A 13,632-nucleotide genomic window follows, 5' to 3' on the forward strand; every position below is an offset into this window, starting at 1 on the left:
ACCCCTGAGGCTGCCTGAAGGATCCTTCCAGGAGTAAGGCAGAGCTCCAGTCCATGGGGACCGCAGGAGAGGTGGCCTGGCTCCCGGCTGGGTGTGGTCTGACATACTCTGTTCACTGTACCCTGACTTTTTTGGAAAAGCACCACATTCCTCACAAAGGTATCTCCATCAAGGGAAGAGGTGTGCCAGGGTCTCCTCCCTCCCACACCGTGAGCTTCCTCTTCACAGGTTTTTCCTCCGGCTATACTTCAGGAAGGCCAGTGACGCCCATTCTGCCCATTCTCCGTCTCTCCAGAGTCGGAACCAACGCCCAGGCCCCACGGAGTCCCGTGACAGCTAACAGCAAGAGATGCACCATTGGAGACCCCAGGTATACACCACCCCCGTGACCGCAGACAAAGAAGGAAGCATGCCAGTGTACCTGAGCCTCGGGCTCCTTCCAGTGAGGGTTCCACAACCTCCCATTACCAACCTGCCTGCCTGCTGCTACCGTACTGAAGGGTGGGGCTCCCGTCTCTACAGTGCTGGGAGTCACTGGGCAGCTCTGTTCCCGAGACCCAGGCCCTGTGACATGGCCTCACAGCCGCTCAATGGCCCCCACGTACTCTGTGTGTTCTCTCATCTGCTCCTTGCTCGGATGCCTGGGTTCCTTCTCAGTGGGAGCTGACCTTGGTAAAGGCATCTGGCTTGGATTCAGTCCCCGGGGCTCCCACGGCTCTTGGGCAGGCCACTGCTCATGCTCCATCCTCCACTGGGTACCCCATGGCTGTTCTACATTGTCCTCCTCTTTCTACTCTCCCACGTTTTTCTAATCTCTGGGTTGCCTCTCAGGCTCCGTGGGTACCTCAGCTCAGCTCTCCCTCACCTCACAACCACAGAACCACGTGACTGTAACCATCTAAACCTGGACTAAGCCCTTTTGTTTTCAGTACACAGAGGTTCTGCTTTCCTGCAGGACCCTGCCTGGCGGGGAATGTGAAAAAGTGTCCCCAGAGGAGGGTGCCGGAGGGTCAGCAAAGTAGTCTGCAGAGTGACCACTGGGCTTCTAGACCTCAGGGCTGGAGGACCAAACTCACTCCAGTTCAGCCCCAGCCCTTCTGCTCCCGTTCTGTACTTGGGCACAATGGCCCATTGATCCACACAGGCTGCTCCACTGCCCCATGTCTGTTCTCAGGGCAAGCTGGGGCAGGGCCCCTTCAGCCCTGGGGAAGCCCTTGGCATCTAAATTGTAGACTTGGAGACTCCAAATTGAAGCCTTGAAAGCTGGAGTTCATTCTTCCCCACACGGCACAAAAACCTTCAGCGTTTTATGGGAAAACAGACTTTTATTTGAAAAATAAACTCCCAGTTGCTGGGCTATAAAGGAAGGGCTGTCTGGGATCCAAGGCCGCAATGGTGTGAAAAGGCCCAAAGTCTTACAAGTTAAATAAACTCCTCTGCAAGCTCATTCGAATTTCAAAGGCTGTCGTGGCGCACACTCTGATAAAGACCCACACTCAGAGAAAAGGGGTAATGTGCAGTCACTCTGCTCAGGACGCTGCAGGACCCCAGTCTTCCTGGCAGAACTAGGGCACTCTATGCACAAACAGAAAATGAAATTCCTCTAGAGGTTTGGAGTACACATGACCTCGGTCAAGGCTGAGCCAGTCTTGGAAACCTGAGCTAGAAAACATAGCGCCTCCATCTCTGGCCAGAAAGCATCGCGTCAGTCCCTCCATCCAGCTGATTCTCCACGCCCTAGCCAGACTCGATTGGCAGGCATTCCAAACTCATCTCAGCTTCTCTGACCATCTAGGGTGGTATTTTCCCGACTGCAATCACTCCCTCCACCCAGGTCATAAAATCAGCTGTGCGTATCTGATAAAGCATGCTAAAATAATAGAGAGACAGAGAAGACAGTCCAGGGGAAATCCTGTGTCATGAGAAGGGCATTATGTACCAGATGACGACAACATCAAACGTATTGTGAGTGAGTGAGTGAGTGAGTGTGTGTGTGTGTGTGTGTGTGTGTGAGTGAGTGAGAGAGAGAGAGAGAGAGAGAGAGAGAGAGAGAGAGAGAGAGAGAATATGTGTGTACAGACTGTGGTTGTAACATTTGGAGGGCACCCCTCAGCTGCCCTTCAGGCACCACCCACCTCACTTTCTGAGACAGTTTCTCACTGGCCGGCCAGCAAGCCCTAGGGGTCCTCTGTCTCTGCCTTCCCATCTCTGGGGCTGGAGGGCCATGCCACCATACCCATCTAGCCTTTTTACATTGGTTCTGGGGCTTGAACTCAGATTGTCACGCATGCGCAACTGAGTCCTCTCCCAAACTCCCAAATGTGTCTCTTACTGTATGCAGAAGGCAATCAAGAAACATTTTCAAACCACGCAGCAGGAGGCTGCATGGCTTCATTTGCATGCTCAGTGCTCGGATTTCCTAGTGCCGGCAGAGGCAAATTACCCAGGGGCCAGGGTGTAATCTGATTTTCACCTGTCCTGCCTGGGGCTGCAGTCTTGGCCTGGAATAGCCTTTCTGTAATCAGAAGGGGTGGACACCAAGATCAGGGTTTTTTTTTTTTTTTTTAATTCCTTTCTTTCTTAGTAGGACAAATATAACGTCCCAATGCCAGTGGGGCCAGTTCCATCAGCAACAGCCACCGAGTGTGGACCACTGCTCATTAGAATAAGATGCCATTTATCGCTCAATGCTACTTCATCTCACTTCCCAATGCCACCGCCAATGCCATGATCATGGGGGTCTGAGAAGAAAGACACCTGCTTCCGCTTCCCCGACAGCATCTGCTGACATCTGGTTTTCATGCTAGCTGTAGAGTGCATCTTAATCCCTTTGCCAGGCCCTTTCTGATCTGCAGGAGGAGGAGAAGAAAGAAAAGGAACAGAGTTCTGGGTCTCACAGCCCACAGAGGGGAGAAGGCAACAAGGAGACTGGAGGTCCCTCTGCAGCGCTGGTGACGGCCAGCCGGTCCTTCCAGGTGGCAGAGCCTTCCACTGGTGTGGCGCTTTCCCATGGGGCGGCCCTCAGTGCACTGACCGCGACTGGCGGGATGGTGGCGGAGAGGGCGTAGGGTTGGAAGAGCTGGCGGAAGGGTCCAGAGCACAAAGAGCTCAGCATGTGTTTTTCAAAGAGACAAGAAAGCACGAGAGGCCAGTCAGGAGGCCACAGACTGCCAAGATGCTTGTGGTGACCGCTCGGCTCACACTCTGGAGGGCTGCCCAAGCCGAGCATAGTCAGGCAAGCATGGGCCTGAGAAGATGACTCTAAGGAGGCTGGCCAGAGCCCACTGGCCTGGTGTCCAGCCTGTCTCAGTGGTTCTCAGAGGGTCCTCACTCCTCCATCTCCACTCTGTCTACCTGAGCAGCAGCCACACACTCTTACAGAGGGCATGACATCCGATGATGGCTTCCCTGACCGGTCACGTAAAGCCTCGAACCCTGGGCTCCCCCAGCGAGGCCCCCCCACTCCGTTGACCTCACCTGCAGCTAGCTGCCATGCCCTTCAGATCTGCCCTCACGGACCTGCTCTCTGAGGGCTTAATGGAGAGAAGGAACTACCATCCCCCACCAGGCACGTCATCTTCGCAGCTGTCCATCCGTGCCCTCTCTGCCTCCATCCCACCCTGGACCAAATGTCCTCCCATCAGAGATGCTGCTGCTGATTTTCCTATGTGAAGCAGCAGCCCTGCCCCCTCATGGTTTTCTTCATGGCACTGGACACAGCATGCGTATGCCTAGGGGCCACAGGTCCCGGCTGCCCCCAGGGTGGGACCTGGGGGAGGGCAGGGACAGGCTTGCTTGCTGTGTCTTCCCAGGGCCTCGCATTAGCAGGGCCTTGTGAGGCATGGGTTCAATGTCAGAGGTGTGCATCCTCTTTGTGGCTTCCTCATTTTGCCGGGACAAGACATAAACAGGGCTGGTTCCTGCTTCTTTCCTCTGGGCAGGACCACAGCGGCTCCTGCCCAAGGCTCAGCATGTGAGGCTGTAGCACCCCCTAGTGGCCACTAGGTCACAGTGCCAGGAAACCGTCCGCAGCTGAAGGGCAGGCAGGGCCATCCATGCCCTGGACGGTGAGGCCCCAGCTCTTACAGGCTCCCACACTGTGTGAGTGAAGTCAGATGTAGAAAAAGGTCAGAAAATAAAGGGGAAACGGAGAACAATGTGAAGGGCATCTCTCCTTGAATGCGAGAGGGACTTAGATGGAGTCGTGGCCGTTCCCAGTGGTTAAATGTAGCACAGGACATCTATCTCATAGAGGCTCTCAGTCCATCCCACGTGACATGAAAACCTATCACATGTGAACTTTTTAGGGCTGGGGAGATAATCAAGACGGTGAAGTGTCTGCTGCGCACAAATGAGAATCCGGGTTTGATAACCAGAACACATAAAAAAAAAAAAAAAAAAAAAAAAAAAAAGGCCGGGTGTGGTAGGGTGCACTGGCCATCTTAGCACAGGAAGGGAGGAGACAGGGGGATCCCTGGGACTTCCTGGCCAGCCACAATAGCCTACTTATGAGCTCCAGGCCAACGGAGAAACCCCATCTAAAGAAAATGAAGTGGGTAATAACTGAAGAATGACATCTGAGGTTGACCTCTGGCCTCCACATGTTCACACACACACACACACACACACACACACACACACACACACACACACGACTTTAAGGAGTCTGAACAGTAAGGAAGCTTTCTACAAAAGTCAGTGAAGTCGGCAGCTGGCGAACTGCATGAGAGAAACCATTCTGAGAACCGTCTTGTCCACTCTCTGCTCAGCTCCTCTGTATGGTGGCCTTTGTCCTTTGTCCATAGCTCAGCAGAGGGAACGGGATGCCCTCACGTTCTTTGTTGGGAGGTGACATCTACTCCTTAAATGGCCAGCCAACTTCTGACCTACTGTGAAGCAGGTCCCTGGCCCGTGGGAGAGAAACATGACAACTGGATCAGGCCAGCCCTGCCTCGTGCCACCTCGGTGTCTGAATGACACCAAGAGGAGGAAGAGGGGGCCCAGCTGTCGCTGGGCTGTCAGGGTCTGTCACCGCCTGGGGTGAGAGGGACATACTGTGCACACTGGTAGATGTGATGGACTCTGGGGACAAAGGACCTAGGACAGGTGGGGAGAAGCCAAGAGGAAGGTCCTACAGCAGAGGGCAGCCTGGCCAACGGCCCAGCTGCCTTGTGGGGAAGGACTGCAGTGTGCCATGCAGGAAGGAGGCTTGGTGGTTTGAACCTAGTGATGCATGTGAACCACGCCGCAGCAGGGGGCTCAAGTCCGTCTCACAGCAGGGAAAGATGCTAGATCATCCACTGCTTTCTGGCGGGGTGGGAGGGGCACGGGTGGGCTAGGGGAAGACGTTTCTGGAAGATCTGTCCAAAGGAATCTCCGAGACAACAGTGGCAGCTGGGAGACTGGGGGAGTGGAGGGGCTGGGAGCGGAGGCCAGAGCAGCCGTCACTCAGCACTCTGCACAGGCACAGCAGACACCTGTGTCTTATTTACAAGGGGCCTTCGGAGCGGGGAAACACCCCAGTCAGTAGAGTGCTTTCCACGCAGGCGTGAGGACCCGGACCCGCCAGGTTCAAAGAACGGAGGCAGGTGCAGTGGCTGGAATTCCAGCCGGCAGACAGAGGAGGGTCCCTGAGAAGCCTGTTGGCCAGCCAGCCTAGTGACATTGGTTAGCCTCAAGTTCAGTGAGAAACCCTGCCTCAAAAACAGACAGACAAACAAGCTGGGGAGTGACTGGAGATGTTGCCTGATTTTGGCCTCTGGTCTCTGCATGCATGTACACACACATACACACACACACACACACACACACACACACACACACACACACACACACACAGATACACACATTACACCACACAGGCACAGACAGACTGACACAGACACACACAGACAGACAGACACACACACACACATTACACCACACAGGCACAGACAGACTGACACAGACACACACACACACACACACACACACACACACACACACACACACACACAGAAATTAAAAGTCCAATAAGGAAGGCAAGCAAGTTGGGGTCTCAGACAAGCTGTGCAGAGAGTGTGTGGCACTTGGGCCACACTGGAAAGGCAGCCTGGGGTAACCTGCTTCCTCCTGGCGCCAGTGATGGTCCGGACAGAACGTCAAAGGAGTCCACGTTCCCAGACAGCTGAGGTCGGCTTCTGCCTGGAAGAGCCAGCCAGAGTGTCTGCACCTCTCAGAACTGACCTAAGACTTCCATGTGAAGGGCAGGGCATGTGGAAAAGGAAGCCCACGACCCGGAAGCGGGAGGTGTGAGGCTGAACTCTTGGAGACCACCTGGCTGGGCTGACGGTGCACAGGGCTGATCCCTACACCTGTGCTCACCCTGGCTGCCACACAGAGGGGACCCTGGGGGCCTCCCAGACGCCTGTGCTGGATTTACTTCCAAGGGAAGGTGGGATTCCTAGAGAAGACTCCCAGGTAAGGGGCATGTTCGGGGCATGAGGGAAGGTTCCGCTCCGTTAGCTGGGGCCCTTCAGCCTTGGCTGAAGAAGAGTGGGAAGACCCTTCCTCAGGGCTCATGAAATGAGAGTGTGTGGAGGGCCCGAACCACCTACCACCCCCCCCACTCCCCCCCCCCCCCCCCCCGTTTCAGTCGGGACACTAAAGATCCAAATCATAACGCACTGACTAGGTGGACTTGGCCATTATCGTTGTCTTTTATTTTAAAAGTGTGTGTGTGTGTGTGTGTGTGTGTGTGTGTGTGTGTGTGTGTGTGTGTGTGTGTGTGTGTGCAGGTACCCTCAGAGGACATAAAGGAGGGTCAAAACCTTGGAACTGGAGTTGTGGGTGGTTGTAACTGCCCCCAGGGTGCCGGAGAGTTGAACTTGGGTCCTATGGAGGAGCAGCAAACATTCTTGGACACTAAGCCATCTCTCCACGCCCCCGCTGGTGTCTTCATCAGCAACAGCTGCCTCTCTGGGCTGTCCTGTTGATCAGCGGATTGGACCCTTGTGACAGCCTCCTCACACTGTGAGACAGCCTGTGCCTGGGAACCTCCAGGTCCTGCCACGTTCTTCCCCCCACCCCTGAGCTGTTGGCATGTGCCTCTCATCTAATCCTAATCCAGTTCCACCCTGGAAGCCTCGCCTCCACCCACACTTGGGAGTTCTCATTCATTCTGAGCCCGTGTCTCTGCGAGATCATCAAAACTCCGTGGAGGGACGCCCCCCTCAGCAGCTTCTTCCCCTACAGGCTGTACTGTACTGGGGCTAGATAATCAGCTTCCCACCGCCTCGATGGCTCCCCTACAGGCTGTACTGTGGACAGACATGTGGACAGACATCTGTAACCTCAGCACTCAGGAAGCTGAGGCAGGAGGATCATGAGTTGCTATGCCACATCGTGAGACCCTGTTCAAAAGCAAAGACAAGCCCTAAAACAACAAAAAGCAGCAACAAAAAGAGAAAACCAAGAAGAAATCATCAGCCTGGGTAAAAGTGAGAATGGACCTCAGCCATGCCAAGGAGACAAAACAAAGGTCAAAGAAGGTCAGCTGTAGCCGAGGCTGGCACCTGGGTGGCTGGATTCGGTTCCCGAATTGATGTCTTTCTCAGAACCTCAGATGTGCCTTGTTTTACGGCAGATGTAATTACTGGAGGTGGGATTACCTTAGAGTGGGATAGGCCCTTAACCTCACGTGACTGGTGTCCTTTTGAGACGAGAAGGAACACGTGTAGCAGGGCTAAGGACCACATGACAAGGGAGGGAGCGTGTGTTCGTCACATCCGTGCTGCCGTGACACAATACAGGGCAGAAACGACGAAAACGTGGGGCATTTTCAAAGTCTTCGGTCTGTCGTGGTGGTGAAGGCCTGTGGTGAAGCTCATGGAGCAGGAACAGCTCGCGAAGGCTCCTCACAGCCCGGAGAGCATCGAGAGCCAGCCTGGGGCTATCACCTTGAAAGGCCTGTCCCTAGAAACCCGCTTCTCGCACAGACCCGAAGGTTCCACAGCCTCCCCGAGCTGCACCGCCAGCTGGGAAGGGAATGCCCAGAACACGAGCCTGTGGGACGTTTCAGACCCAAACTGTTACAGAGACCGAGTAAGCTGACCAAGGGCCCGCGACAGATCTTCCCCCGGGCAGAGATGGATTAAACATGCTTCTCCAGCATCTGACGTCAGCCTCTAGATAGTGAGGACTCTCTTCTGCTGCTGCTGCAGGAGTCTGTGTCCGCCCCCATCAGTCCATCACCTAGCCTTGGCCATCCATCACGGAGTGACTCAGGCATGCCCACCTTGCTGCTCAGATAGACTAGAAACGGAATCAAGGACATAAGCCTGGGGCTTTTCTGGATTGAACATACAAACAAACTAACTAAATATCCATACCTTCTTGTATTAAGTCCCCCAGAGTCAATAGGATCTCTTCCCTTCCCGAATCTCAAGCTCAGCTGAGTTCTTTTTAAAAACCAAACACGCCAAATCCTCCCAATAAATTGTCTTCCTAGTTTAAAAAGCCCAAAGGGAAGCTAGGTGTGATGGCACTTCCCTTTAATCCCAGTATGCGGAAGGCAGAGGCTTAAGGATTATAAATTTGAGGCTACCTTGAGCCACATAGCAATGTGGAGGCCAACCTGGGCAACACAGTAAGACCTCATTTCAGAAACAAAACAGAAACACAGTAGGTTGACAGCGCAAGAATGGGGACCAAAAACAGCTTCAGAATCAAGGCCCGACACACCCCCAAGGTCCTTTTGTACGAATGTGGATCAAAGACCGAGCAGGCCGGGCAGGCGGAAAGCTGGGCTGTGAGATGATTAGCGTCCACTCTGGACAAAAGTGGGGCGGCTGATCAGACGCGCAGCTATTCTTGGTAAAGAGACCAGACAGGACAGTCCTCTCAGGACTCTGGGAAATGAGCAATGCCCGCCTGACACCCTGCAATGGACACAGGGGGTGTCATGGGACTATTACCAGAAAGTCCCTCTGAGCTGTGGAATGAATTCTGGGGCAGCGAGGAGCAGTATGATGTCTGGGTACTTTAATCTAGGAATAGATGCTCAAACCGCAGGGAGAGTCGATAAATTATCTACCTTCCAAGCCGGCCTCACGCCAGACCCACACCAGACCCAGCTGAAACTCCAGATGAAGGGGTCCGGCAATCTGCCGCTGTGGGCTCCGGCCGGCTCCAGACCCGCGCATTGGTACCTGGTGGGTGTGAGGAAAGCTCACGCACGGTTCAGGGGCAACGACAAGAGCCACCGCCCTGGAGGAAGACCTGATTTGCGAAGCAGTCCCTCATCCCCCGCCCCCCCCCCCCCCCCCGCGCTCCCCCCCCCCAGAAGCCAAGTCCTCTCATTTAACCTGGTCAATCTTCATCTTTGTGTGAAGCCCAGGCCATTCCATAATCCTTCCCAGGCCCAATCCACAGCTCTCTAGGAGGATGGGGGAAGAGAAGCCTTCTTCCTGGCCTGAACACAGAAGGGCCTCTTAGAAGACTAAAGTGGAAGAGGCATCATGAACTCCTGCCCAGGGAGCTAGAAAAGGGGTCTGTGGTCAGTGTCTGTGATTGCACCCAATAGCTCCCCTGATGGTGGGGAGCTGGGGTACCCAGCTTTCGACACATCCCATAGTGTGCATGTGGCCCCAACCCCATGCTGTTTGCTTTGCTGACTTGGGACAAATAGACACCCAGGCTTACAAAGCTCACACACGGCCTTGGGGCTCAGGGCCCAGGGCAGGCTGCAGGTCCCATGCGGAGGAGGAGGAGGAGGCAGCAGCGTTTGGTTTCTGGAAGGGGAAGGAGCCAAGAAGCACAGATACACCTGCAGTGTGGGCACGGGACATGGACCGTGACCCTCAGCCATAGCAAGGCTCCTCAGGGCATGCCTGAGGAGGACCAGAGGCACCAGCCTTTCTGCTTCCCAGCCAGCCCCTTTCCCTTTCCCTGTGCCTTAGAGGCTAGAGATTTCGGGAGTGGTTGCTCCAGGGTGGGGTTCTGCGCCCCTCAGTCTGCAACTTGAATTTCCCGTCTATGAAGTTTGATGGTGGCCCATTCTGCCCTTCCATGTGCCTGCCTTGCCTAGGACCCCGAGAGAGGGTGCTGGGCCTCTGAGGGGGTCTCCTAGGGAACACAGACACTCATGTCAGTATTCGGCATGGGGCCAGACCCGGTTCTTCACAGAGTAGTCTTCACGTCGCATTGGGCAAGTCGGCCTAGGGTCGTGCACTCCTGGGCTCGCTGAAACTGCTCCTGCACCAACTATGTGCACACCTACGCCGAACACACACCTGCACGCACCAAGTTCACACACTCCTACTCTGAGTACAAACCCACAGGCACCGAGTTCCCACAGTTCTGCACCGAGTACACATCGCAGGCATGACTTGGGCTAACTCTAGCTGGGTCTCCCAGGTCTGCCCTAACCCACCTCACACCATCAGGAAGCCTCTCACGTGGCTCATTCACCGGGAGATCTGCCAGCCCCGCCACATCCGACCTCCTGATGCTGGCTTTGATCTCGAACACCAGCCTTTGCTGTCCCGGCTCTGACCTCTCTCCCCTGCTTCCAGACAACACCCACCACCAAGCTCATTTTAAAACACGCGTTTATCTTTTAAGCTAAGCATGGTGGCACAGACCTGTAATCCCAGCTACTCAGAAGGAGGAGGCAGGAGGACCTGCAGGCCGGAAGCCTGCCTGGCTACTCCGCGGGTTCAAGGCCCGCTCTGAGATACTGTCTCAAACTAAAAAAAGTGAGACAGGGCAGGGCATGGAGCTCAAGGGGGGCACCTGCCAAGCACAAATGAGGCTTCAGCTCTGGGACCACAGTTATTAAAACACACACAGACACAGATAGACAGACAGACAGACAGACAGACAGAGACAGACAGACATATACACGCCAGGAATGTCTCAGAAAAAAAGTAAAAATCTGCTCAGCCAGTCCTTTCTGATACCTTCAGAGGAACTGGGCCCACCCCCCTCTCTTTGGACTTTGGCTCTGGGACTGCATTTCAGAAGAACATGTCTCAATGCTATCTTAAGCTTCCCAGCTCATGCGGCTCTATGACCACAGCCCCGGAGGCACATACAGCCGCCTAGTTGTAAGTGATCCAGGCATGAGACCGCTCAGCTGAGGTCTGGTCTGCTGGTCCCTCTACGAGGGGAGGGGTCATGCAACGGGGCATAGCAGGCCCCCCTCATCTACAGATGCAATCAACCACAGGCCCAAACTAGGTTTTCATTGCATGTATACCGAGTACGTAAAGACTCTTTCAAAATTAGTGTGTGTGTGTGTGTGTGTGTGTGTGTGTGTGTGTGTGTGTGTGTGTGTAATTGGGGAGGTGCCAGTGAGGTTGGAGGACAACTCTGTGGCATCAGTTGTTGGTGGAGCTTTCCTGTCCCAACCACCTGTTTCCAAATAACTAGCAGCTGCTTCCCAAATAGCTGACACAGAGACTTAATATTAATTACAAATGCTTGGCCAATAGCTCAGGCTTGTTACTAACTAGCTCTTACAACTTAACCAATTTCTATTTATCTTTGTGTTGCCCTAAGGCCTGTGGCTTTTAGCCCTATCCCATTTTGCGTGTCTGACTCTTTTCCGTCTGGCTGGTGACTCCTCTGTCTCCACCCTTCTTCTTCCCATCATTCTCCTAGTTTGGTTGTCCCACCTATAATTCCTGCCTGGCTACTGGCCAATCAGCTTTTTATTAAACCAATCTGAGTGACAAATCTTCACAGTGTACACTGTTCCATAGCAGTCAGTTCCCTTTTCCCACCTTTACATGGGTTCCAGGGATGGAACTCAGGTTGTCAAGCTGATGGCAAGCACCTGCTTTACCTGCTGAGCTGACTTACTAGCTCTTTCCCTAGACTGCAGCATAGTGTGTTTACAGATGTTGTAACTGTTCATATCATGCACATTATGCTAGGTTTCATAAATAACCCAAAGATGACTTAAAGGATATGAAGGGGGGCTGGAAAGATGGCTCAGGAGTTAAGAGCACTGGTTGCTCTTCCAAAAGACCCGAGTTCAATCCCCAGCAGCCACATGACAGTTGGCAACTGTCTGTGACTCCAGCCCCAGAGGAACTGGCCTTCTCAGGCACTGCATATGCATGGTATACTGACATAAAGTGCAGTCAAAACATTGATTAAAAAGACTTAAAAATTGTTTTTAAAAAGTGTATGAAAGGATTATATAGGCTCATGCAACTGCCACATTATTGTTATATAAGGGACTTGGGCATCCTCAGGGGTTAGTCTCCAAAGTGGATCCTGGAATCAATACCTTGTGAGGAAGAACTGTATGTGAGAATCTCAGGGGGTCCAGAAATCGGAGGAAGTTCTCTAGAACATTTCAACATCTGTGCTGGAACACTCTGCTCTTGACTGGGCTTTGTAAATGCACAGCTACTTTCCCTGGGTAATGGCCTCAAGGAACATTGTCATACTGGCGATGCCTCAGTCACAGTATATTATAGTTTGTGTCTTACAGGTTCATGGGAAGGCAGAAGAGCTACCATCTTAGGGATATGGCTTTTGGACTATTAGGAACAATATCCCACGGACCACATGTACACACAAAACAGTAAAGAAAGGAAACTCTCGTAATAACTCATAATTCAGAAAGGCTGAAGTATCTCCACAGAGATATCCTTGTAAGACAAGAAATGGAAATGCAACCCAGAGGGAAAGAAATACCCTTGACCTCTGACATTCAGTGGCAAGTTCCTTCTCCATGCAAACGTTCTAAACTAGCAGAGAAACTTGGAAGATGATATACCTGGAGGACACATGCTCTCTGTGGTCATCTGAGTGTGGAATGGCCCCCTCAGGCTCCCGTTTGAACACATGGTCCCCGGCTGTGGGGCTGTCTGGGAAAGCTGTAGAATCTTTAAGAGGAGAGTCACTAGGGGCATGAACGATCTTTTTTATTTATTTGTCTGTTTTAGACTGGCCCAATTTGCTGTTTACTCTCTGCTTCCAGAGTGTGGATGCAATGGGACCAGCCAGCCTCCTGCTCCTGCTCCCATGCCTTCCTCACCAGGATGGACTGCATCTCTACAGAACTGTTAGCCAAACAAACCCTTTCCCCTGAAGTTGCTTTTGCTAGGATACTTTATCGTAGCCTTGGGACAGTAAGAGAGATACACCCCTCCTTTAGAGCTGGCCTTGGCCTTTCTGATTATGATCAACAGTGCTCAAGGGACAATATTTATCTTCAGACCACAAGTGACCTATGAATCCAAAGGATGCTCTCATTCCAACACACACATTTCCTTCATGTTTCTCCAGCCAATCTATCCTGCCCTGTGTTCCCAGGTGCCCAGAGCCCCAGAGAGAAAAACTCAGGGTCTTCCAAAAACAGAGTCAAAGTCCCCAGACCTAAACCCCAGGGACCAGAGCCATACCGGGCGGCACACTGGCCTGGGGCGCAGGCCTGCCCTGAGCACTGGAAGTGAACATCTGTCCTCCCCAACCAGACTGTGAACCTCAGGGAGTTTCTAGTTCATGCTACTAAGTTCCACCACCAAGTTCACCACACTGGAGGACAGGCAGAGAGTGGACGGCAGATGGAAATGGATGTCACTGTGCATGAAGTCATGGCTCAGACCAAGTCACCAGCAGCCACCCTGTGGCTCT

General features: G+C 53.3%; 1 protein-coding gene across 6 annotated transcripts in view; it reads right to left on the reverse strand.

The window, feature by feature from the left end:
- Prkag2 (protein kinase AMP-activated non-catalytic subunit gamma 2) overlaps positions 1-13,632 on the reverse strand; it is a 262,801-nt gene that overhangs the window by 165,441 nt on the left and 83,728 nt on the right. The gene's annotated exons all lie outside the window — the stretch shown is intronic.

The sequence above is a fragment of the Peromyscus maniculatus genome, chromosome 3 (genome assembly GCF_049852395.1).
Source record: "Peromyscus maniculatus bairdii isolate BWxNUB_F1_BW_parent chromosome 3, HU_Pman_BW_mat_3.1, whole genome shotgun sequence".
In the NCBI taxonomy this organism is placed as follows: domain Eukaryota; kingdom Metazoa; phylum Chordata; class Mammalia; order Rodentia; family Cricetidae; genus Peromyscus; species Peromyscus maniculatus.